This window comes from Ambystoma mexicanum, chromosome 10 (assembly GCF_040938575.1).
Source record: "Ambystoma mexicanum isolate Mex_15411 chromosome 10, UKY_AmexF1_1, whole genome shotgun sequence".
Lineage (NCBI taxonomy): Eukaryota > Metazoa > Chordata > Amphibia > Caudata > Ambystomatidae > Ambystoma > Ambystoma mexicanum.
In genome coordinates this window covers 1274924540-1274949701 of record NC_090932.1, presented here as the reverse complement: position 1 = coordinate 1274949701, position 25162 = coordinate 1274924540, and the positions used below count along the sequence as shown (strand labels likewise).

At 43.2% G+C, this 25162-nt stretch overlaps 1 protein-coding gene and 1 long non-coding RNA gene across 2 annotated transcripts in view; one reads left to right on the top strand and one right to left on the bottom strand.

Annotated features, from left to right (window-relative positions):
- GAS2L1 (growth arrest specific 2 like 1) overlaps positions 1 to 25162 on the bottom strand; it is a 412663-nt gene that overhangs the window by 354371 nt on the left and 33130 nt on the right. The window lies entirely within an intron of this gene.
- The window catches only part of LOC138492231 (uncharacterized), a 32470-nt gene continuing 10581 nt past the window's right edge, over positions 3274 to 25162 (top strand). The window contains exon 1 of the long non-coding RNA XR_011276170.1: positions 3274 to 3364. This is a non-coding gene — a long non-coding RNA (uncharacterized lncRNA). The remainder of the gene's footprint in view (positions 3365 to 25162) is intronic.

The window sequence follows — 25162 nt, the reverse complement described above, 5'->3', positions numbered from 1 at the left end:
GAACCCAGGGTGACCAGGAGCAACACAGCCTATTAATAAATCTAACCTCATACATACCCACTGAGGTTGAGAAAACAGTGCTTGAAAAGGGATTTGGATTTGTTCTCTGCTAACTATGACCGGTTCAACTCACGCCTTGAAGTACAGAGTCTTTTCAGGAAAATACACCTGAAACAATACTTCAAGGACAATCCGTTCGATAGGGACCAGGTTAATAGCGGTCTTCACAACCCGTCCACTTTTTGCCCCCCTATCTCCAGTCGTAGTCCCGAGTCTTTGGTCTTTGAACGGAGAGTATTGTCTGAACTGGACCGCTTAAACGGAACACAAATGGCACGCGCTTTCCAAAATTGTTCTCATTTTCAACGTCAAGCCGTCATTGCACTCAAAAGCAACATATCAGTTGTAATTTGTAGTGCTGACAAAGGTGGTGCTATCGTCCTGCTTGATCGTGTTGATTACATTTCTGAATGCAATAGATAGCTGGCAGACACCAGCTTTTACAGGCCATTGACTACCGACCCCACGCCCCGATTAACAGCCTTGATTACCATGAAGGTAGAGAAGGCTAGAGACAGAAAATGGATTATGAATAAAGAAGCTGCATTCCTGGTCAAAAGTGATCCGAGAGTCCCTGAATTTTATATTTTACCCAAGGTCCACAAGACCCTGGTTAATCCACCTGGAAGACCAATAGTATCAGGTACTAATTCTTTACTGGAACCTCTGGCTAAATTTGCAGATTCCTTTTTAAAGGGCTATGTGACAGAGATGCATTCGTTCATACAAGACTCAACCAGTGTCATCAACCTCATCGAACATTTTCCTTTTAATAGCAGTGAAGACATATTGGTCACCTTGGATATTGTTTCTTTATATGCAAAGATTTCACAGTCATCCACTCTCGACATGGTTGAAGAAATGCTGCTTGCTAAACGTACAGCAGGTATCACTCCTAATTCTTTTATACTTTGGTGTACCTCATTAGCCTTAACAGAAAATTACTTTAATTCAACAATGATTATTTCCAACAGATCCATGGTACAGCTATGGGCTCAGCCGTGGCCCCCACCTTGGCCAATCTTTATGTTGATTCAGTTGAACAACAAAGGATTTGCAGTGAGGACAATACCTTCCACCATCATCAGATTTTATGGAAAAGTTATATCGATGATGTGCTGATGATCTGGCACAGAGACGAACAACAACTATTGGCATTTTTCGATTGGCTTAACGGCATTAATCCATTCTTACAGTTCACCATCCACTATGACAGACATAAGATTGACTTTTTAGACCTGACGATTTCAGTGAATACCATTAACAATACTCTACAAGTCAAACCCTTTCATAAACCAACTGATCGGAATTCTTTATTAAGATATGACAGCTTCCACCCTAAAACACTTCGTGACAACCTCCCGTTTGGTCAATTTTTGAGGTTGAACAGAAACACCACCAATCCTGACGTATTTCGGGAGGAAGCCGAAATTCTGAGTGAGAACCTCTTCCAAAGAGGTTACCCACGCAAAATTGTTAAGCGGTCTCTTAAAAGGGCTTTTAATAACCATTGACAAGCTCTACTAGAGTACAAGAAAAAATCACCCACATCTGATCCGGATGGACTAGTGTCTGTGAGCACTTACAATCCATTCTCCCACAAGATTGTAAGAATAATCAGGAAGAACTGTCATATCTTATCCAAAGGCAATAATCCTATTCCGGCGCCTAGATGTGCGTTTAAATGTGGACGCAATCTCAAAGAATTGATAACAACGAACGATATCAGTGACCAGTTGACTTCTCAAAAAACCATCACTGAGCAATGGGGTTTAGACAGACCCAGTGGCCATGCCCGTGTGGCATGTGCAAGTGTTGTTCCTCTACCAAATGGAGTACGTCTGTGGATATAGGCCTAACAAGACCTTGGCAACAGAAGGTATTCACCAACCACAACACCAGTGGCGTTATATATGCCATTTGGTGTACCTGTCCAAAATTGTACATTGGACAAACTGAACGAAAAGTTAAGACCCGAATAACTGAACATAAGAGCTGCATTAGAAACAAAAATGTTGCAGCCCCTATGGTTGAACATTTTTTGACAAATAATCATAACTGTGAAGATTTAAAATGGACAGTGCTAAAGAAAATATGTACTGCCAATGGTTGCAACACGAGCAGAAGTATTTTGGTGAAAGAAGAAATGAGGCTAATATTTTTAACCAAAAGTCACCTGATCGGTCTTAATGAGCAGTTTGATCTGGTTTTGTAACTTGTTGTCTGATTTTTTGTGCAACAGGTTACTTTTACCATCAGCATTATCTCTTGCTGGACTGTCCATTTCTAATTAGGTTTTGTATTCTATCCCATTATGGTCTGTCTTTTATATTGATTTTGTTCCTTTTGCCCGCTCGTTGTTCAGTTTGCCCGTGTACTCGTTAGATCTCAGTAGTCACTTCAATATGGCTGCCGTACGAGTCATTATTCTGTTAGATCACGTAACGAGAACCTTGCCGCTTTACTATATATACGGAGCAGCCTAACACACTTCCGTTAGTCCTTCTACTATTTTTCAGAAGACTTCCTTGTTTTGGCCACGGACACCAGTCCTGCGACCGCTCCCGGTGAGTACTATGCATTACAAATGTTATCAGTATAAGCGCACGGGTAGTTTAAGTGTCTAACAGCTTCTCGGTTCACTACCGACACGATCATCGAATCAACCCGTGACCCAAGTTTATGTGCACAGCTGTCAACCACACTTAGTCACGTTGTTTTGTGTTTGTACTTTTAGAACACCATACGGGCTCATGAGACGTGACTTTTCATTGATTTTTTGAGCATTAATTTCATTGAATATTTCATGATGCTTTTTCGGCATTTTACGAAGGTATTGCTGTCCGGTTTTGATGCATATTGTGTTGCCGCCCACTATTTTCCATTTTTCTCATTGATGAGAATTGGGTTTATTGGTTATTTTGATAGGCACTAATGAACGCCAGCTGTGAGGCATATTCGCAGCCTCTATCATCATTTGATCTCCTTTCAACCTCGCTTGACGAAGCGCGGCTATTGCTCTAACACAAACAAGGGTTCCGTTCACATTGTTGTGACAAGTAAGTGCCTCTCTGAATTCCATTTGTCAATTACTTTCCGGGTTTGACTTTGTTTCAGGCTATGGCGATTCTTATTATTTAATGTACCAATCGAGTCTTATTTTCCATACATTTAATATATACATTTTTTGTCCCTTCTTTGCAGGGTGCATTTTTATGAACAGCACACGGTTCTGTAAGTGTATGGTACAGCACTTCTTGATTAACTATACCTTCCTACTGACCAGCAGTCTTTCTACAGCAAAGTAAGTAACACTTTCTGAATCACTTGTTTGAATTAGTTAAGTCAACAGTTTGGGCACAGCCACATGCTGTCTATGCTTGTTTCACTTTTTTCGTCCCCTTACAATCCCGGCCATATGGTTGCAGATGTTCATTACTACATGGCCATTATTAATTGCCTGTGCCTGTTCCAATACATCAGTGTTCCATCAGTATTTATATTTATATATACGAAGGAGACTGTTGTTATTTACTCTAACCGTAAATAGTTTGTCACCACTACATCTTGAGTGACTTTCTATGTTCGGTGCAATTAGTTATTACACCGACTGACATTTTTTCACCATGTTTAGGGATATTTCTTTTTACTCTCTTACATAGTACATTGGGCTAGAACCATATTCATTTAGTTATTTAGCTCCGTTGGTCCATTCACTTTTGTCTGTGACCCCAATTAGATGAATTTTTCATCAGGTTATTTGACCCGATATCTCGCCTATTGATAGAGCGTATCAGATATATACTGAATGCATTGGGCCTCATTACAACCCTGGCGTTAAGGGGTTAACGGCGCCGTAAAAGGCTGTGGCGCCGTTAAACCCTTAACGCCAGATTCCCACTTTAACGCCTGCTTTTTGCAGGTGTTAAAGTCCATCCCGCTAAGGGACCTTGGAGCTAATTACGGCACTATAATTCACGGTGCCGTAATTAGCGCCTTCCCCATTCCCATTGAGCCCTATGGGCCAAAAATGGGAATGGGGAAGGGGCCATGGTGAATGGGGATTTACCGCCCCACCAACCTTGGAATGGGGCGGTAAATCCGCCATCCACCATGGCGGAATCTGGCATGGACCATGGTGCTTATAGCACCATGGTCCAACGCCAGGGTTGTAATGAGGCCCATAGAATTTATTTGGCATGAGATCAGTCATTTTTGCTTTCTTGTTTAGGTTTTCCCCTGATGAATTTCCACACAAATAATTTAATAATGAAGATGGAAAGAAACATGTTGGTTCTTTGATGGGTCTTTTGATTCTTGTCTTGATTAATTGTCAATTAATTTGACAAGTTAAGTTTTCTAGTTTTGAGAAACTTTATCTCTAGCAGTACAGTGTTTGTTACTGACTAGATTTTGTGAATGGTGCTATAACATTTTGTGTAAAAACTCCTATTTTTATCTTTATGTATTTTTTGTATTTTTGTGATTACCATTGTTTTTTAGGTATGTATGAGTGCAGTATGGATGGAGTAATTGGTGATGCGAGTGGATCTGGTTTTGTTGGACACTATATATGGTGAATGGTATTAATCATTATATAAATATGAATTATTAGCTCTTTTTCTATTTTCTATTGTTTCTATTTTTGACACATTATGAGATTTTATAATTCTTATGATTCATTTTAATGAATTAATAAATCTATTTTCTAATATGTTATGGATGTGAATTGAATCCTTTCACCTCCCATTGAGTGATGTGTTCACTCAGTTATGTTATGAATAGGCTGTGTTAAACATTTGTTCCATCTTGCCTTCCACCTAAATAAGTTTGCTTATCCCGGTCTCTTAGTTGCTTTATATATACTTGTTCTTTCCAGGCACTGCTGTGGATACACTTCGCTTGGAGTCCCCTTTCGAGTGTTTTGGCAAAGTTAAAGACTTAAACACATCATGATAATGCATAGTGTGCTGAGGAGGTATTGCAACAAGGTTCAGATCAGATCAACAGAACCTTTAAATGCCCAGTTTGTGCATTCACTACATCACAAACTTTGTGATGATTTCATCCTTCTTTGGGTACTATATTAGTAAAATGCAATAATCAAAGTTGAAATGAACATTGATAAGTTTGAGTTCCACCATGGTGAAGAATATAGCTCAGTGAGTTAAGCACTTGTTGCAGAGATCTGTGTTCATATGCTGGGGGTTCATATTTGTGTATGTACATGCTGTTGATAGGTACACTTACTGTGCTACTAAACAACATACCTGCAATAAAAAGAACTAGTAATGTAAACTAAAATAGCATCATTTTGGTGCTGGTCTAGTTAGCGGTTGTGTGCGTCTTTCCTCAAACCAATATTTTTTATAGCAAGAACAACATTGCAATAAATGATAGCTGCTACATTTCTTAGTGTCACCCTCCTACTGGTTTATGCAAAATGTGCAATGGGGAGTGAGTCCCCTTTTAATTGCCCTCTTCATCACTTCTTTACTTTACTTTACTTTAATTTATGCTTTCCTTGGGATGTACCTTTCATACTAGGGGTCCCGTTTGATCAATGCCCTGTTTCTTTTAATCAATTCCTGAGCATGAAGTATGGCACATTTTAGAACGTACACTGTATGAAGAATTGCTATTTGGCAAGGGTGCAAAGCCTTGGCTTTTTACATTTTTGTTAATACACAAAATGATGGGGGTAATTTCATCTGCAAAAGGGTAATCTGCCAGCCAGATTCCCCTTTTCATCAACCACCTTGCCGAAATCATAGATTACTTGTGCCTTGCTGCCTCAGTAGCCTGATCCACAGTGCCTGCTCTGCTCGTGGTGTGGAGCAGATTCAAAGGTCAGAAGATGTGACCTCGATAGCCACAGAGGCAGCCAAGTTTCTGCCGCTCACAGGCGGCACTTCAGATATACACCCACGTACCAAAAGTATGATGATCATGAGTAACCCACGCTGGTGGCGGGGTAAACTCTAAATAAAGGTATTCCTTAGTTTAGGCATGGTACTTATGATCATGGCCTCCACATCCCAATTGATAGCGCACATGTGTCAGCTCCTATGAATCAGCTATGCTGTGGAAGGTGATGCGTATTCTGGCCAGCTGGGTGGAGGCTGCCAAATGGCTGCCAAGAACCTGGAGGATCGGGACTCTTCTTTGATCCCTTAGTGAGGGCAGGTAGCAGACTCCACCAGAGGCAGCTGTCCTGAGACCACGCATCAAAGGAGCACACTCATTCAAAAGGGGTAGCCCCATACCAGGGTGCTGCATCTCTAAGGGCCGTTGTTCTTAGTGGGAAGGGAAGGGGCGGGGTTAGAGTAAGCAGGAGGTCCTGGTCAATTGAAGGAGACTTCCACCATCTAGTTTCTCTCAGTCTCGCCTTCTCTTTCCTGTCCCCTCCTCTTCCAGTGGAGCAAAGAACTTTGGGTGTGACATCAGATGGGCCAAGTTCACTCCATTGAGGAACAGTGATTGGATGGCTAAGTCAGGCGGGGGGATTTTTTTTACCTTTAACATAAGGGGTCTGCCACACTTTCTTTAGATTCTTTCATATACTCTTGGATCCTCTCAAGAAATGAAAATTCACCTGAGATGAACTCACTGGACTTCCTTTGGGAAAGTTGCGCTTTCCAAAGCCCCCAGCCTGAGGTGAAGAAGGAGCCATTGAAGGCAGAAGGAAGGTATGCCCACTACCCACTCTCAGGACACATCAGGAGGGATCTTTGTGGTGGACCAGGACTTACCACTCTGCACCAGAATCTCCTGAAACTGGGAGAGCAGACCCTGAACAGAACCATCCTTTCATTGCGTCCCTCTGAGTGGGCTTCACAGCAGCTCGAGGGCCAGACCAGCCGGAGCTCTCTCTTCTACCGAACCGGTCGCTCTGTGTTTATTGCACTGCGAACCAGAGGGAAGGTGGCGGCGCTGGCTTTTGCTCTCTTCCACCAAGTCAAACTATTGCTTGCACTTTGAATCAACTTGACGCTGCCTCATGCCTTATCTCAGCCAATCACCTGCTAGGTCTGAATCAACTGCTCGACACCGGGACCCAATCCAAATCGCTGATGAGTGACACACCGACTCTGAGCCCTTGATCGGCTGCCCTATCGACATGCACATTGGTGCCCACAAAGTTACCACTTTGAAAGACTGTTGTCTGCCGTCTCGAACCACAGGAGCATCACTCACCAACCCATACCAGAGAGTAAAGCTGGCTTAGCCTGGCTCAACTGCGAAGCAATCCTGGAACTGCTCTGACATCCATCATTGAAAGCACCCCTTCTGCTGCACAGAGCAACCACATTCGCACCTACTCGGCACCCACCAACAACTGAATCCAGGTACTGATAACCCTCAACTGCCCCCTCGGTTCACTTGGGGCCTAGAGACTGGTTTGATCATGATCACACCTTTTTACAACATCAACATATCCTTTTTGTGGCTAGTAATTCTCTTACCGTCCCTGGAACCACATGCAGAGTGCTAGTTTCTTCTTACATGTTCTCTGTTCTTCTGTCGGGTTGGGTTTTTGTACAGTATTTTCTATTTGTTCCATTGCAGGTTGTGTGTTTAATTAAAGTAAATATATATATTTTATAGAACCTTGATTGAACATTGCCTTTATTTTGGGCAGTGATGCTGTGTTGTTTGGGTCAAAACTGGTTCATCTTCACATCCCTCTCATGGCCATAGCCTTCCCTCGGCCCACGTTACCATATTTTCTTTACAAATTAATATATTAATCGAAAAACAAAGTGAAAATGTCTTCAATATAGCACCCTCTTGGGGAAACAGGTCACAGAGACGTGTATTGTTTATATTGTATTAACAACTAGATAACTCATTTAAAACCTAGACAAGTTCCTGTTAAATTTGTGGATTGGGAGGGGGCATGGTTTTTGAGGGAGGTGGGCTGCATGGGTTCTGGGGGTGGTTGGGAGGAGGGAATGGATTTCAGGGGAGGCCCAAGGCAGTCTTTTCCCTGGGCCCCAGAAGTTGTTTAGATGGCCCTGGGCTGCATGAGGCGTTCTGGGAGCTGTTGATACCTGTGTGTAGATGATCATGTGCTGCATGCTCAAGTGTTTGCTGGGAGTTGGAGTCCCGCTGGCCGGAGCCCCGCGTCACCTGAGAGCAGGTTGGTTAATGCAGGGTGTGTGGACTCAAAGCTTACACCATAAGTGGTATGGAGAATGTGGACATTAAAGGGCATTATTAAGCCCACTAAATACGTGCTAATGAATCCAAAGGCCACACCTGAATACTTATAAAAGATGACAGAGCTTTATTCCAGAACCCCCCATTAAAACATTGAATATTTCTAAGAATGAGGAGGAGGACATAAGATTTAAAACAGCAAACAGTCTTTGTCTGTAGCTTGAGCACTCCACAAGGATTGAGGGTGAGCATATGCACTCCGTCCTTTGGGGCTCAGCGTGGGCAAGCAGTGGCCTTTTCCGCAGAAATAAAGTGGGCTCAGACCCGATACGGGAAGCCAAGAAGAGGGAGCACTATGGGGCCCCCTATTCCAGGCACGTAGAGCTTCAGGTCAGGGTCGGGTCCACACTAAGGAAATGAAGGGAAGATGCCCAAGGTGCCGCAGGCAAAAGGGCCCAAAGTGTTGTAGTGGGGCAATTACTGACTGGAGAGCATGTGCCCAGCTGCCTTCCTCAGAAGAAACAAAATCATAAAAACAGAAAGGACACATTTGAAACTGCACTTTAAATCCTCCTGGAAATGCAGCTGGCACAAAGAATAGTTAGTTTAGCTACACAAGTAATGGCAGATGAGGCATTAGCTTGCACAATTAGTGCGTTTCTAAATAGAATAGACTAGGTGACCGGAAGGGGTGTACCCAGGATAGGGCCGCACTACACATGTAGGGCAGCATGGCTAATAGGCAGGGATTAGGCTTCAGTGTACCCATATGTAGAAATGTTATGTGCAAGGCATGCACCAGGCCTCGGTAGTTCGCAAATAAATGCAGAACATATTTGTCCTGCAGAGGCAGCTTTGCAGCTTTAAGAAAAAGCCCAGTTAAACAAGATTGAACAAATACAGTTCATTCAGGGAAAATGCTATAGCCAGTTTCATGGTAACTACATTAAAAGCAATGTCAAAAGCCCAAGGCTTCATAGCGGAGTGTTGCATAGTGAACCAGAGATTATTGTGTGCATTCAGCTGTGTGGGATGTTTTAACCCACTAGGCTCTGCCCTGCGACATCCCTGTGTGCTGGTGGCACTAGAATCAGCCCATGCGCGCCAAAACCTATGAAAATTGCGCTTTGAAACCAAAAAAGATGGCTGCCAAATCTACTTTGCCTGTTGTCAGTAGTGAAAGCAGACCTCACTGCTGAAACCTGTCACTGGGCTGCCTACCGAGTAAAAATGGAACACTGCAGGAAAGGCAGTGCTTTATTGCAAGAAACCCAGAAATTGCTCTTAAACCCCTTTTTCTTGGTTGCTGAAAATACAGAATGCGAGTCCAAAACATCAGAAAACACCCAATATCTTTGCTGGGTGTTACTCGCCACTTCATTTAAGGAATCATTATGAACACACAATGGGCCTCATTACGACCCTGGCGCTAAGGGGTCTGCGCCAGCGTTAGCTGCGCGGACCCCTTACCGCCAACTACGAGTTTCTGGAGCGCCATGGTCATTTTTCCGCCCGCTTTTTGCGGGCGGAAAAATCCATGGCGCTCTGGGACCTTGGTGTTAATTACGCCACCGTATTTTACGGTGGCGTAATTAACTCCTTCCCCACTCCCATTGAGCCCTATGGGGCCGAAATGGGAATGGGGAAGGGTAAATGGGTCAATGGGGACTTACCGCCCCGCCGACCTCGGAATGGGGCGGTAAGTCCGCCATCCGCCATGGCGTAAAGGGACTTTGCGCCATGGCCGGAAAGTCCGTCGATGGCGGAAAAAATCCGCCAGGGTCGTAATGAGGGCCAATGTCAGGAAAAGCAGAATCCATCATCAAAATATCCACAGGAAAAAGTGTGCTTGCCTGTGAAAATCTGTCAAAATATGGGTGCAGTACCAGCAGCCACCCCTGACTGTTTCAAAAGCCTGCATTTAAACTGCAAATTTGCACCATTAAGATCTAATGTCTTAAATCTAAGTGACCTGTCATTAAGGGGAACATAGGTTGCAACTATTTAATCTCCATTATTTAGAGACTGGAATCAGAGTTCTAGCTGCTTGATTAAAAATTGCAAGTTTTATTTTAAATTAAGAAAAATGTTATAAATTGACAGTGGATTTAGCTGAACTCAGAGTCACCAAACCAGTTTTCCCCATCTTTTCCCCAATAAAAGGCATTTCTCCTGCTTCCCACCAAAGGCCAGGAACTCACATTCAGGTGTTGATTAAGAGGGGAGGAGATTTTGGGCTGCTGCTCCTGGAGGAGACAGTGAACCTTCCTTGGCTGAAAGGATATGCGTATTGTAAGTGTCAACAGTGGTCTCTGCCAGAGGAAGAAGGCGGGGATTGCTCTTGAGCTAAAGAAACCTTTGGAGGCGGAGATAGAGATTTTTATGAATTCTCAATGGACATAAAGCATATTTTTGGAAAAGACTGATAAACGACTGCGAATTTGTAAAAATTAGAAAACTAACAGCATTGTGAATGTGATTTTTTTGTGAACATTTTAAAAGGAGCCAGAACTCTGTGCGATGTTCTGAGAAGGCACTATGAAAATTCTGGTTTTGTAGCAATTGTATTCATGTCAGAAGCACAAAACTTCATATGATTATGCCCAGATATCATGCACACATATCTACAAAATTGTGGACAAATCAGATGTTGTGTCCCAGACCAAAGTGCGAAACTTTGTCAAATCCAGATCCAAGATCTCACAGCAACGAGGATTCGAAGAGGGTGTGCTCCACAAAATATGTGATCTATGTATGTTATTGGTATAAAGATTGTACAGATGTAAAGATGTATTATATCAAAAATAGAATGTATGTGCAAAAGGCAAAAGGGGAGGGTGTTTTGCCTCATAAACTACATCATCATGATGACACTCTGTTTTCTCCTCCAACCAAGGAAGAGAGCAGACTTTAGCCAATAGACTACCTAGGGCGTGCGCCTAGGCTAATTCAGCATACCCACCCCTTTATGAAACACATAAACAGAGACAGCTTAGGACCTAGAAAGACATTGATCCACCCACCACCCCGAATTTGGCAAAGCACTCTGATGGAAATCCATCCATACTCCTTGTTCCAGACTACAGAAACTTTGCAAGCAGAAAGGCTCGGAACATAGCTGAACCAATTTCAGCTGCGCCTAATTTCAAGTACCCATCCCTAAACTTAAAGGGGAAACCAAAAGAAGCAGCCAGGCTGTGCTGTAACAGCTGGCCTGCCAAAGAATTATCTTCATAACCAGAAGGGCAGATTAAACCCTGCCTGGTGCCGTGCTGTGCAGACCAGAGAGCTATTGCAGATCCAGTCCTGACGTGCGGTGTGCAGAGGGTCTTGCTGATCGCTGACCCGTCCAGTCCTGTGTGCCCAGCACTCTGTCCCAGAAATCGTTGACCAGAATCCCTGACGGTTCCATTCAAAACATTGGTAGTGAGTATCCATAATATAGGATTGTCACTAGCGTATGTACTGTACATAGTCATCCCTATCCAGATCAAATCTATTTTATATCCAGAACCTTATTGTTAGAAACCTTTTTGTCTTGCCTGAACTCTCTCTCTTATCCTATAATCCTTCTGTCATAATATTGTTAAAATCATCTTTCCGCTGATATATTTCATCTCAAGACGGCACCCGATCGGTGACGTCCTGATCTGGTGGCTGTGCTGTTGTGTAGTTTGTTTCTTCATAATCCATCCCTAGTGTAAAGAAACCTTGTTTGTATTTTAAAAGGACATTCTTGTTTTACAATTCTGCCTTGTTCTGAAAAAACGCCCTCCACGTAAACGTCCATATTCTTCATACTTTATGCTAGAAACAAAATTCACGTGTCTACTTGAAGCTAACATCCCAAGCTTTCTAAGGAACCCAAAACTGCATCTTTTATAATTTTTCTGTAATCGCGCTTACGGCGCATGAAAAAGTTTGCCGCAAATTTTTCATTTGGCTTAAATCTATAATGTGTGAAATAGCCTTTCATTGCACCCAACCTCAAAATTAAGTTTTCAACTTGCTCATTACTCTCAAATCATTGCTAGTGTTTGTCTGATACCATACAAAGTGGCCCCCATTCGTATTTCAGCATATATATATATCTCATACATACATACACATGTCATCATGCAGCCAGTTCATGGATAGTGTGACCACATTCTAACCAATGAGCACATCTTTTTTCACCTCAGAAGTGATTTAGGGCCTACCACTAATATTGGAATATGATGAGGTAACACATTTGTATGGGAAGGTTCATGGGTGGGATCTTAGATAGCGATTGTCCAATCCCTAGTTGTGCACATATAGGATTCCATATGTAGCTTAGTAGAGGGAGACAATGGGCCTCATTACATGGAATGCGGTAAGGGTTTACCGGTACCGATAAACGCTTACCGTCTTACTACGAAGTCCCTTTACGGGACCCGACCTCAACGGCTGGTTTTACCAGCCGTTAAGGAACGGGCCCGCAAAGGGACCTTGGTGCCAATTACGGTACCGCAATTTGCGGTACCGTAATTAGCTCCTTCCCCATTCCAATTGAGCCCTATGGGGGAAAAATGGGAATGAGGAAGTGCCTTGGAGTAGGGCGGTAATTCCACCATCCACCAAGGCGGACACGGTAAAATACCGGCAGCAACCATGGCGCTAATAGCGCCATGGTTACCGCATACCGTGTAATGAGGCCCAATGATCATGATGACATCAGAATGACTCATTTGTACTATATAAACTCCTGTTGTCTGTTCAAATGTTGGAGAATGTTGGAGTGAAAGCTTGGCTTTTAATCTTGCATTTTCCCCCAGTCTATTGCAATAAACTGGGTTACCTTGCATTTGTCATACCACAAACACTCTGTGTTGTCTCTTTTTTGACAAATAACAATCAGAGGGCGATTTGGCTTTGTGACCCTCTTCATCTGGTAGCAGACTCCAGTTAAGGGCTGTGGATTTTGGAGTGCCCTGCCACCCTCCTTATGAGCACCGGAACGATCAGGGGAGCAGATTTCCTTTTGTGCACAACTCAACAGGAAGGACAGCAGGGCCAACTTTGGAGTGGAACTCTGCCTGGTCTCCCACCACCCACTTGAAGCAACAGGAGGAGCTGGCAAGTGGGGGTACCCTAGAGCCCACAACCCTCAAAGGTCCACTGAAAAATGTGAGTGTGCTATGTGCAGGGTAACAGGAGGTGGGAAATGTATTGCATGGTATTTAAGAAACATTGAAAAAGGATAGCCATAGACAAGGTCTTGGAAGACTGTGCAGTAGGGCCACTAAGGGGCCAATCTTATTTTGAGGGTAGAGTTGATGAGACAGAGAGATAAGGATAGCCCAGGACAAAAGGAAGAAACCGGAAGACAGCAGTATTTTATTTTGTTGTATTGTGTTTTTTGATTTAATTGTTAGTTGCCAGAATTGTGATTTGTTGTGAGACAGGTCCTTTAGAGGATATTTTTCTTTGTGTGTTGTGTGAGCAGCAGATAGTATTGTTTGATAGAGGTTGATGGGGTAAGTATGAACATTTAAATTGTGAGCGATTTTGTTGTGATCCAGAGGTAGGATTTTGGATATTTTGTGGCATGGCCATAAGGGAAAAGTGGGAATGTTTTATAAAAACAACTATTTCTGTTCTAAATTATCAGTAAGCTGACCACTATTTTTCATTGCTTATTCTGAGTAAGTGCCAAACTGCGTGCTGCTTAAAAGTTGTCACCATGTCAGATACCCCAATAATTCACCTATGCAAAGCATTCCCTAGATATAGTACCAAATCCACTGAGTATCATGCTGAGTGGGTGAAAAGGACTGCTGGGAAGAACTACCTGTCGTGGCAACAAGAGGGCAATCACTGTAAAAATTTACTCTAACACATATGCACGTTCTTACATGCCACCCACAAGAGCAGGACGCTCAAGAACAGGCTAGGGGTATTAGAACTCTGGAAGGCCTTTGAGGAAGAAACAGAGGAGCCTAAGAAGGAATGGATGCTTAATATGCGTCAGGGGGAGCGCAAGCAGCCCACAACACCACTGCCTCCTCCCTCTGAGGAAAGCGCTTACACACAGCCAACAGCTCTGCCACCACCAGCGGAGGCAGGCAGCCACACACAATTCACAGTACCTCCTCCGTATGAGGAGAGCACACCAGCCTCGACCATCCCAGGAATAAACCCGGTACAAGCAGCAGCGGTGGGGTATAGTAATCCCAGATATGAATACCCTGATGAGGAAGGTGATGATAATAGGAGAAGGGTAAAAGTGGTAAAAGGAAAGGCGCCATTAGTGCAAATAGAGAATGAAGCATGGCATAGCTCAGAGACGCAGTTAAGGGAGGAGGAGGAATATAGAGGGCTACATTGCTTACAAAAGCAGCTAAAAGCAGCCGAGGAAGAGCTCCGGATAGTGAGAGGCATGCAGATAGATGGCCACAGGGCAAGAAGCGTACTCATAGGTAATGGGGATACTGGAGAGACCATGATGAAACCAAAGAGGGGGGAGAAGAGGCAGCACAAGCCCCAAAAATGGCTACCACAGGACCAGGCATAGGAGAGATAGCATAATTACTGGGGCCAAACTTAAGACTGTATCCACCCCTCACATCAGTACTGCCCATAAATGAAGACAATAAATCACCATATTTGTAAAGAAACTTGCCAGAGCGCCAGCAACACTGCATAGCTGAGACATTGAAAAGGAGAACACCCACAGCATCGCCTTTCCGCAAGAAAGGGGTAACACAATTCCCACTGCTCCACAAGGGATTAGGGCAACCCCACTATACTCCATGGAATCAGACAGACAAACATAACTTGATGGATAAGCTGCCATCACTGACAGCAGGGGTGGGCATTGGATCTACATACTAGAGCGAGAGACATCTGGGATAGCATTAGCTATAGGTGACATGAAACACCAATTCGCATCCATATTGGGTGACCAGGCGGAATACGTGTGGAAGCGAGCAGTCAATTTTGCAGTAATATAATGTAACACCACTAAATATGACAGTTCACCATTTAATAATTGCACAGCTAATGTATGGAAAGCACTGAGGGTGCTATTTCCAGATCAATCTGACATGAGTGCCATAATTACTAGGAAGATGAGGCCTTCTGAAGACCCCACTGCCTATATTCAAGACATTAAAGAGCGTTGGCGTTTGGAAACTAAGCACCATTGGGATAAAAATATACCAGTGCTTTATCATATTCTATGTCAGGGCCTACCTGAAGAAGTACAGAGACGGTTAAAAAAGATTGTGGGGATTGAAATGCGACCATGGCCAGAGATACAATTAACTATTATCAATGACTATAGACTAAAGCAGGAGAAGGATCAAAAGAAAGTAGAGGAAAGGCAAAAGGAAGAGGCAGAAATGGTACAGAAGACATTATCCAAAATGGCAGTAGAAGGAGCGGTATTGATAAATACAGGAGACGGGAATACTGGACAGGGAGTTATCATGCCACAGCAGGGCATGGGTGGTTATTTTGCAGGAATAGGGCAGAGTAGTTTTTACCCCAGAGGAGGAAGGGGATTTGTTCACAGAGGATTTGTGCTTGGTGGGGGACAGCCCCGCTTTGGAGGACCGCAGGGAACTGGAGCAGTATGTTGGACATGTGGGAAAATAGGACACATTTCACAAGTGTGTAGAAGTAGAGGAGCAATTCAGTGTGGGCCAAGAGGGGGATGGCATATCCAGCACCATATGGTTCACCACAGCAAAACTATGAGTACTATGACTACACACAATATTTGCCAGATCAGACACAAGCACAGCAGGTGCAGCAACCCCAAGGCCCACAGATACAGCCACAGATAGTGCCACAACAACCACAGCAGACATTGACACAGCAACCACAGAGTGCAGTGTAATCACAACAAGCAGTGGCACAGTGGGATACCAATATTCTGCCACAGGCACAATGAATAGGAGGAGTGACAGCGGTTGGGGAAACCCTTTTACAGGGACAGGACTGAAAATGTATCCCCAATAGGACAGCCCAGCCGCTGTGTGCCAGCAGTGTGTTTGGTGCGAGGTCGAGAGAAGGTTCTGCATGCTAACATCTCTGTGATTCCATCTATCGACAGTGATTCTGCCAAACAGTCCTCTATCTACCATCACTGTTTTTGAATCCAGCCTACAAACACACAGCGTATGCGTGGATCGCTGTGCGGTGTGCCAGCAGTGTGTTTGGCGCAAGGTCGAGAGAAGGTTCTTCATGCTAACATCTCTGTGATTCCATCTGTGACAGTGATTCTGCCAAACAGTCCTCTTTCTACCATCACTGTTTTTGAATCCAGCCTAGAAACACAACGTGCATGCGTGGAGCACTGCGCGGTGCCAGCAGTGTGTTTGGTGTTTGGGGATTGCGGAGCAGCGGCAGCAGAGGATGCCCTCTTGGATTCTGGTCATATAGTTGGTAAGACACAACCCTCCATGGCTCTTGGTGCCCGGGCGTGTTCCTTAGTTATTTACTGTATACACGTGCGATCCGCTGGATGGTGCTCAGATGCAGAATCCTTGGTTTTGCGTAATCAAGTCTCTCTGATCTGTAAATTTGAACGTTGACTTGAAGCCCTGTATTCAGATTTATTCAATACGGTTTATTACCATTAATATGGTAACAGTGGTTCACTGTGACTGATCAACGGGATTTCACAAAAGTGATTTGAACTAACAACGAAGGGGTGCCACGTACCGTGTGTTTACATGGCGAATACTCTGAAAATGATATAAGATTGAAGTGCGCTATTGAATACTATATTGAATACTGACACAAAGGCCAAACAGAATCGGACATGACTCTTTTCGAACAGCCATTTGCTACATTGCCTTAAGGGGGTGACTGTGGGCCAATACACCTTCAAACCCTCTAATAGACTGAAATGAGATCTTACTTGTTATACATCTGACACATATACTGTGATATTGCCTTAAGCGGGTGACTGCAGGCCAAGTTGCCTTTGAACTCGGATGTAAGGCGTATGTGGATCTGCATATGTCATCTTGCAAATTATTCTCTGTGATATTGTCTTAACGGGGTGACTGGGGGCTATAATGCCTTTGTACTCTCAAACAGGCTACATGTGAATTGGTATGTGATACACTTGATACATACATTGATAAATAGTCTTAAGTGGGTGACTGCAGGCCAAGTTGCCTTTGAACCCTGAAGTAAGGCTCACGTGGAGCTGTATGAGTCATCTGAATTATTATTTGTGATACTGTATTAAGGGGGTGATTGAGTGCTATAATGCCTTTTGAATTCTCAATAGGCAAAAGTGTGTATTGTAACTGAGATATTTTGCTGGGCTGTCTGGGTGGCACAGGTTCGAACTTGGCAGACACTTATTAATTGTGTAAAGAGTGGGTGATTGGTAGGTTGATTTTCTTATTGGGAAAAGATACTTCAAACAGTGGTACTATTGATAAGGATTGCTTAAGAAATCAGGTGATTACCTACTGTGCCACTAGTACCCTGCAATCTCCACAATGAAGATGAATAAAATTCCCCTAATAAGAAAGGAGCCGGGGCCGATTTTTTTATTGCAGCAATTAACACCAGGCGAGCAAGTTTAGCGAGGGCGGTTGCCCTTCCGCTGCCTCTACCTGGTGCCGAGGAGGAGGAATTTTTACAATGTGCCCAGGACTGCTCGAACACCCTAAAAAACACTTCAGACTCAGGAGACTCCCAATCACTGTTTTTGGAAGAATCACTAAATGGTGCATCTGAGGAGATACCAGACTATTGTTTTCCTCCGTTGGGTAAATCATTTATAGATACGCATATTACAGATTCACAAGATGAATATAAAACTGATCCTGCCATTGAGACATTGGACCCTTCTTGTAAGTGGTACGATTTGTCTACTATGATGGGTATCTTTAACAGACTGATTCTCAGTGAATTGTGGAAGCAGAGCAAAGTCCTTGTGAAGGCCTTGTAAGAATTTCAACTGATTTTGATGCATTGCCAAATAAAATTGGTGATCCATCGAGTCAGCTGGCTGATGCCGAGGGCATGATAACAGCAGGTAATACAAATCCCCCAAAAGAATAATTACAATAGCTGATATATAAAGTGGGGGAGGCAAGTCTGCTGGCTTGGAGAATCTAGGTACCAAAGACGGTGAATGTAATGATGTGATTGAGGGGGGGCCCAAGGGGTGGGGGATCTAAGGACGGGGCGAAATGTTTTTCACCTAAATCTCCAAAAAAAGGGGAAAAAACTGGAGAAGATGAAGAAACAAATGGATTTAAAAAATAACTCATCTAGGAAATTCCTGAGGGATGTGGAATATAAACATCTAATTGATGAAGAAACTGGCACAGCAGGGCAATTAATTATTCCCCTGTTAAGATACCCTAAGGTATGTATGAAGGCCTTGGGGGCTCGGTCAATTGTAATATCTACCGACCCGTCTGCGCAGAGTGTGTATTTTGATGGTGATGATGTTCTTTCTAATGCTATGAAAAAGAAAAAAGACTAACCAGAACCCAGATAATCCACAAAAACTATCTGAGTCCTGCACAAATGACATGTTTGAGATCTTTAAAAATCAAGGCTCTTTGTTTCAAGGGCAGGGAATCTATGGGAATCGGCGGGGGGCAGGGAGGCATCAGGTGACAAGCCAATTGGCTTGCACTCAGTGAAAGTTCTTACTAGGACGCATGTACCCTCTCTCGAACCCCCAAATAACAAGCCGAAAGGTGTAGCTCAAACAGTCAATAAGGGTTTAGGACACAGAAAGGGACTATGGGCCTCATTACACGGAATGCGGTAAGGGTTTACCGGTACCGGTAAGGGCACCGGCACCGGTAAACCCTTACCGCCTTACTATGAGGTCCCTTTGCGGGCCCGTTCCTTAACGGCTGGTAAAACCTTGGTGCTAATTACGGTACCTCAATTTGCAGTACCGTAATTAGCTCCTTCCCCATTCCCATTGAGCCCTATGGGGGCAAAAATGGGAATGGGGAAGTGCCTTGGTGAATGGGGAATTACCGCCCCGCTCACCTTGGAGTAGGGCGGTAATTCCGCCATTCACCAAGGCGGACACAGTAAAATACCGGCAGCAACCATGGCGCTAATAGCGCCATGGTTACCGCATACCGTGTAATGAGGCCCTATTTGTACCTACGGCATGCTTCTCTAATTTCAGTTTGATGTCCGAATCCAATTTACCCAATGTACCCCATGAACCCAAGGTGCAGACTAAATCCACCAGCTCATGTGCGAGGTCGGAAATTCATTCAGTGCATGAGCACAGGGTGCAGACCAATCTGCCAAATACACGCATAAACGAATTCACTGAAAGAGGCAAAGCAGCCTTTCAGTATAATGAAGAAATACTGACACATATTGTCCAAAAGGTCTTGGGTGAGAGTCAACCATCCTTGGTGACAGTCCCTCTGAAGGACCCTGAACTTAAGGATCTTATGAAAGTCAATCAAATAACGGAAGAATGCAAAGTGTCTCCGCGATTAACAACCCGTACCCGCCTGAATGTGCTAACACAGCTAGGGATGATCAAAGCCGGGCGTGGGGGGAGACTATGAATAGTGAACTAAGAAAACCTGCTTTTCCGGACTTACCAGGGTTAATTCTTCGCACTCTGTTTGATGATGGATGACAGGCGTCTCTGAGTAAACCATATATTCTGTCTCTATTTGTTTCAATTCCTAATTTGAGTCTCATTTCTTTATCGGATATTTATTTGATTGACTTTATTCACAATCACAGATACGACTATGTTCATATGGTTATTCCTTCTCCCTTGGTAAGGGCTCTCCTGTTGCATGAAGCAGAAACTTTACAATGCAGAGGCTTTGATATTTTCCCTTTTAAACCACTAACAATTCATCCAGAATTAAAGGAGGGAGGGGCAGCCATGGCGGTGTGGGGGGTTCACAACACGAAAAAGGAAGTTTCTGAGTCAAACCAGGGTGGTGATACTGACAAACAAGACTGGAGGTGGCTGGTCATATCTTTAAGAGAATCTATTGACAAGTTAAAACTGACGGGGAAGCCACTTTAGTACTCCGAATACATTACAGTTAGTTAGCTGGAACTCACGTGGGTGCTGCCAACTACTGAATAATGTGAGTTTGATGGGAGAGCTGGCAATTCTTGACTTTGTTTTAATTCAAGAGTTCTGGGCTTGTGACAAGCTCTGATGGGAGGGTTTCACACTGCACAAAATATGTGCTTTAGGTGGAAAAAAGGGGCGCCCTAAAGGAGGTTTGATTTTGGTCTGCAAAGACTCTAGACAAATTGTGGTAATGAGTGATTGGTGTATGAGACAATCCATTTTGGCTGTTACTGTAAGGGTTGGTGAGGCAGGCTACTCCTTGCTCATAGTGAATGTATACTGGAATCCAAGTGTACACTCAGATTTTGAGCTGGAGTCAGAGCTGAATAAGCTTGGAACTAAAATAAATTTGTGACTGGAGGAAAATGAGTGAGGACAAATTATTGTAGAAGGTGATATGAATGCTTACTGCTCAGTTGATCAGATTGAGGGAGCTGTGTTATACTCTAATAGGGATTCTGTTACAACAAAGGGAGGTAACCCCAAACTAAGAGGTACTCTATGGCTGAACTTTGGTGAAATGTGGGGCCCCGAAATGGTACATAATGAGGAATTCACATGGAAGGTAAGGGGATTTGCATCCATAATAGATTATATCTTCCTCTCAACGGAAATGAGTAAAGTTCTTTTTAAGTTCAAGGTCAAAGATTCACCTTTTAGCGATCACCGGCTGTTAACCATTGAAATGGCAGGGAATACTTCTTTAGATGAAAGGAGCATTTATAACGAAGGAGTTGGTGAACGCCAATGGTTACAGAATCAAATGGACCTATAAAAAAACAACAAGGTTCACAGCGACTATGATAAATTATTATGATAACTCTGAATTAACTGTACGACTAAATAGATATGCAGTTAGTAATTATACATCCTACATTAGTATTAATATCCAGGAGATGGAAAATAAAGTTAAAAAGAAGTACAACTCTCCCAAACTAAATAGGCATGCTGCGGACATTGAGGTTTATGAACAAAAGGCCCTCATGAGGAAAGAGATAAGCCGACTACACAAACATGGAAAATTTGATCCCAAGAAGTCGAGTGAGATAAAAAAAAAATTAAACAGCATTATAAAAACTGGCTAATTAACCATGGAGGGAGACAAGCCCAATTAGACAGTGAAGGGATGTTGAAGGCCCTCAGGGGCTACAACTCGGCTAACTTCTGGAATATTATCAATGACTCGGAGAGGCCTCAGAAAGATCTGAGTCTGAATTCTATTTCAGAAGACGTCTGGTTGGGCCATTTTTTGAGTATTTATATAGCAAGATCCAACATTCATAAGATAAATTTCGATACTAATATAACATGGGCTATTGACAATTCTGTTGAAAAAATTACAAAGAGATCAAGAAATTCTAGAGCCCCCAGACCAAACAATATGTCTAACAAAATGTTGAAGTCCAATCCTGGGCTAAGGGCGAGAATCCTGTTTATTTAGTTTAATGATGTTTTGACAACCAAGATCATTCCTTGTTCCTGGAGGGTGTCAATTGTATTACCTATTTTTAAAAAGGGTTATAGACCAATTGCAATTGCCGACCCAGAGTCTAAAATTTTTGCATCCATGGTGCTATTAGATATTCATAATGGACGACTGAGAAGCAAATCCTGGATATAAAACAAATTGGCTTGAGAAAAAATATGGGAACAAGCTGCTTACTAAGGTGCTGTTTGGCTGTCGGAGACGCTGGTTCTGCGTTCGAGTTTTTGAATCAACACAGACTTGAAAGGACTTGAAAGAATTTGAAAAAAAAAACTTTCCACTGAAGCCCGCCTCCGTGCCTGCCCATTTTTCCCAGGATTCCCCCTACAATACCCAGACTCCTGCGCTTCAGCGCGTGCTTCACTCGCAGCTTAACAAACTGCTTATTAAGGTGCTTTTTGGCTGTTGGAGACGTTGGTTCTGCGTTTGAGTTTCTGAATCAACACGGACTTGAAAGAATTTGAAAAAAAACATTTTCCACTGGTATGAATAGACTCATGGGGTCAAGAATTGGATGTTTTTATGATATTTATTGTTAGCATTTGCTAATTTTTACCTACTTCCTCCTTTAGGAGCCCGCCTCCGTGCCCGCCCATTTTTCCCAGGATTCCCCCTACAATACCCAGGTTCCTGCGCTTCAGTGCGCGATTCACTCGCAGCTTAACAAACTGCTTACTAAGTTGCTGTTTGCTGCTTGCATGCAGCCGGAGCCCCTATCTTGACAGCTTTCACCTTGCTGTCCGAGCGTAAGCCTTCACCTTTTGAGCTACGATTTTATTTATTTACGCAATTTTGCCTGTGTTTGCAAGTATTATCTGTTTAATTGTATTTCCTGCTTTTTGCTTTCTTTTTTAAATTCTTGATACCCTTCGTGCTAAGGAGATATGTATACACTAAAAGCGCAATGCCTAATGGGCTGACAACATGTCGCGGTGAACCTTATAAGCGAAAACAAATGGGCAGCACGCCGCGAGAGGCAGATTTGCTAGAACCTTAACTTCTAGCAATCATACACTGGAAAGCGTGTCTTGCACGGCTAATAAAAAACGCTTTTTTTTCAATTATTCCAAACCCCCATGCTGTGATTTTACCGGTAAAACAATAGACCCCTGTTACAAATTTACAATGAATGTACAAGGTTTGGGAGTTTCTGATAATACCCTCATCAAAGAAGGTGAAGTACCACCTCTAAAAGAATTGTGTGAATCTGTTGGATACTCGGGGTCTACCATGAATGTGAATCCAAACCTGGATGCGCATTCAATCAACCCGGTCTCTGCTGTAACAGCGGATGTCGGTGGTTCCCCTGTGCCTCAAGCTTCTGATGTTCCCTTAGAGGCACCTTCGAATAGAAATTGTAAAGATTCACCGGGACCACGGCCGGCTATAATTGACCTAAGTTCAAACTCATCTTTCTTGGAAGAGGACGAGAGACAAAATTCACTGGCGTTACCTGAAGTTTCCTTTATATACTCTGAAACAGCGCACAGTTTGGCCTCTTCGTTCGCTGCTCCTACTCCCCGCTGTGTCCCTGGTAACCCTGAAAGACCTCCTAATGTACCAAAATTGGCTCCAGCTATTCCACCTGCGATTCTGATTGAGACAACTTTACATGCCATAAATGTGGCCATTTCTTCCTTTTTCAAGTTATTTGAAATATTGTACCAAAAGCTGCAGGCACACAATAAACAGATTGCGAAATTATTTCGATGGCAATCTACTCTTACATACAGTATGAAAACGAATAGCCTAAACAATCTAAATCAAAGGCCTGTCAGCATGCCCACCTCTGTTACCTTGCCTCCTGGCCCTGCCTTAAACCCTCAATTTATAAATGCTAAATTGCTACCTGCTTTTCCGAATGTAATTTACGCTGATTCTTCGCCCCGCAAAACTCACAAAAACCTAATGAAAAGGCTTTGTCTGATTCTGTAGTTTTTGGGGCTTCTATGAAAAATCTGAGTGATTCTAAGCAAGCGTTTAATATTTTGTCTTTTAATGGTCCCAAATTACAAGAAACGGTAACAAAACCAAAAAAGATCCAGACGCAGAAAAAAAAACAAAAAATAGTAAAGCCCCTGTCAAGACGACCAAATCAGCAACTAAAGCTTTCATCAAAACACTTTCCTTACTTAGGAAAAACACTACTATGGCAGCAGAAGCGGTACAAAAGAAATATAGTGATCTGGCTAATGCCAAGAAAGTAAGCAATTTTCATTATGCAACCCAAATAGCAGTTTATGCCCCATTAGATGCCCTGATGGAGGCGGCTGAACAGTGTAAAGAGGTGGACCTACAATCTATGCTTCCTTTTTCATCCGATGACCTGGCCGAGCCACCTATACAGATAAAAGTGGTGGTCACTCCTCTGGTGCTCCCCCCTTCCTTAGATGATTTACTCCTAGATAAGAACCTTGAAGCCAGACACAATAAAATTAGAAAAGAGATTGATCAATATATGTACCTGCATAGACCCTTGAAAGCCCTGGCTGAGGGCCCTTTCTGTGTTAACTCTCAGGACAAAAGCCACTTAATGGTACAAATTGATAAAGACCGTGAGTCACTGAGACCATCTTTGCCAAAGGTCCTTGAGCTGCCGCCTGTGAATAAAATCACTGAATCCCCTGAGTTGAGCAATACCACTCATCATCTTCTTGTAAATCAGCAACACTCTCTTGGCGCAATAGAACCCCCAATAGATCAATCAATAAAAACTGCTGTAGATCAAAACATGGCAGCCCTGAACAATAAGATTTTGTTGCACGCTATGCCTGAGGCTGATCTCGCCACTGCTCATTTACAAACAACTGATCCGCGGAGACACCCATTAGGACCACCCGCAAGGGCCGAGGCACAAATACAACACCATAACTATTTGCTGGGAACAATTCCCCAGCGATCAAACATGCCTCATTCTATACCAGCAAAGGGCTTGAAAATGTTATCCAAACAGCCTCTTTACTCACTAATAATTCGGTGTAGAGACAGGCCCTATCCCAAGTACGATCCAAATCGGACTAGCATACTTGCCATACTAGCTGAAATTCCCTCGTTAAATGATATTCAATCCTCAGACATTGAGATAATAGAATTTATCTTTGATAAAGACCTTTCTATTGCATGCATGTCGGTGTCCTCTTGAGTTGTTTTAAATACATTGTGGCTTGCTAAAAGAGAAATATATGAATTGGGTTTTGAGTTACTTATTGATGAGACAACCCAAGTATCCACCCCTTTCCCTCAAACCCATCAAACACAAATGTATGTATCAAGTCGGAGACAGGTTCAATTAACTCAGCCAATGACTCAAAAATACCACTCCACGTCACAATGTGTCTTGCAGCAGACGTAACTAGCCCCCCAACATCCTC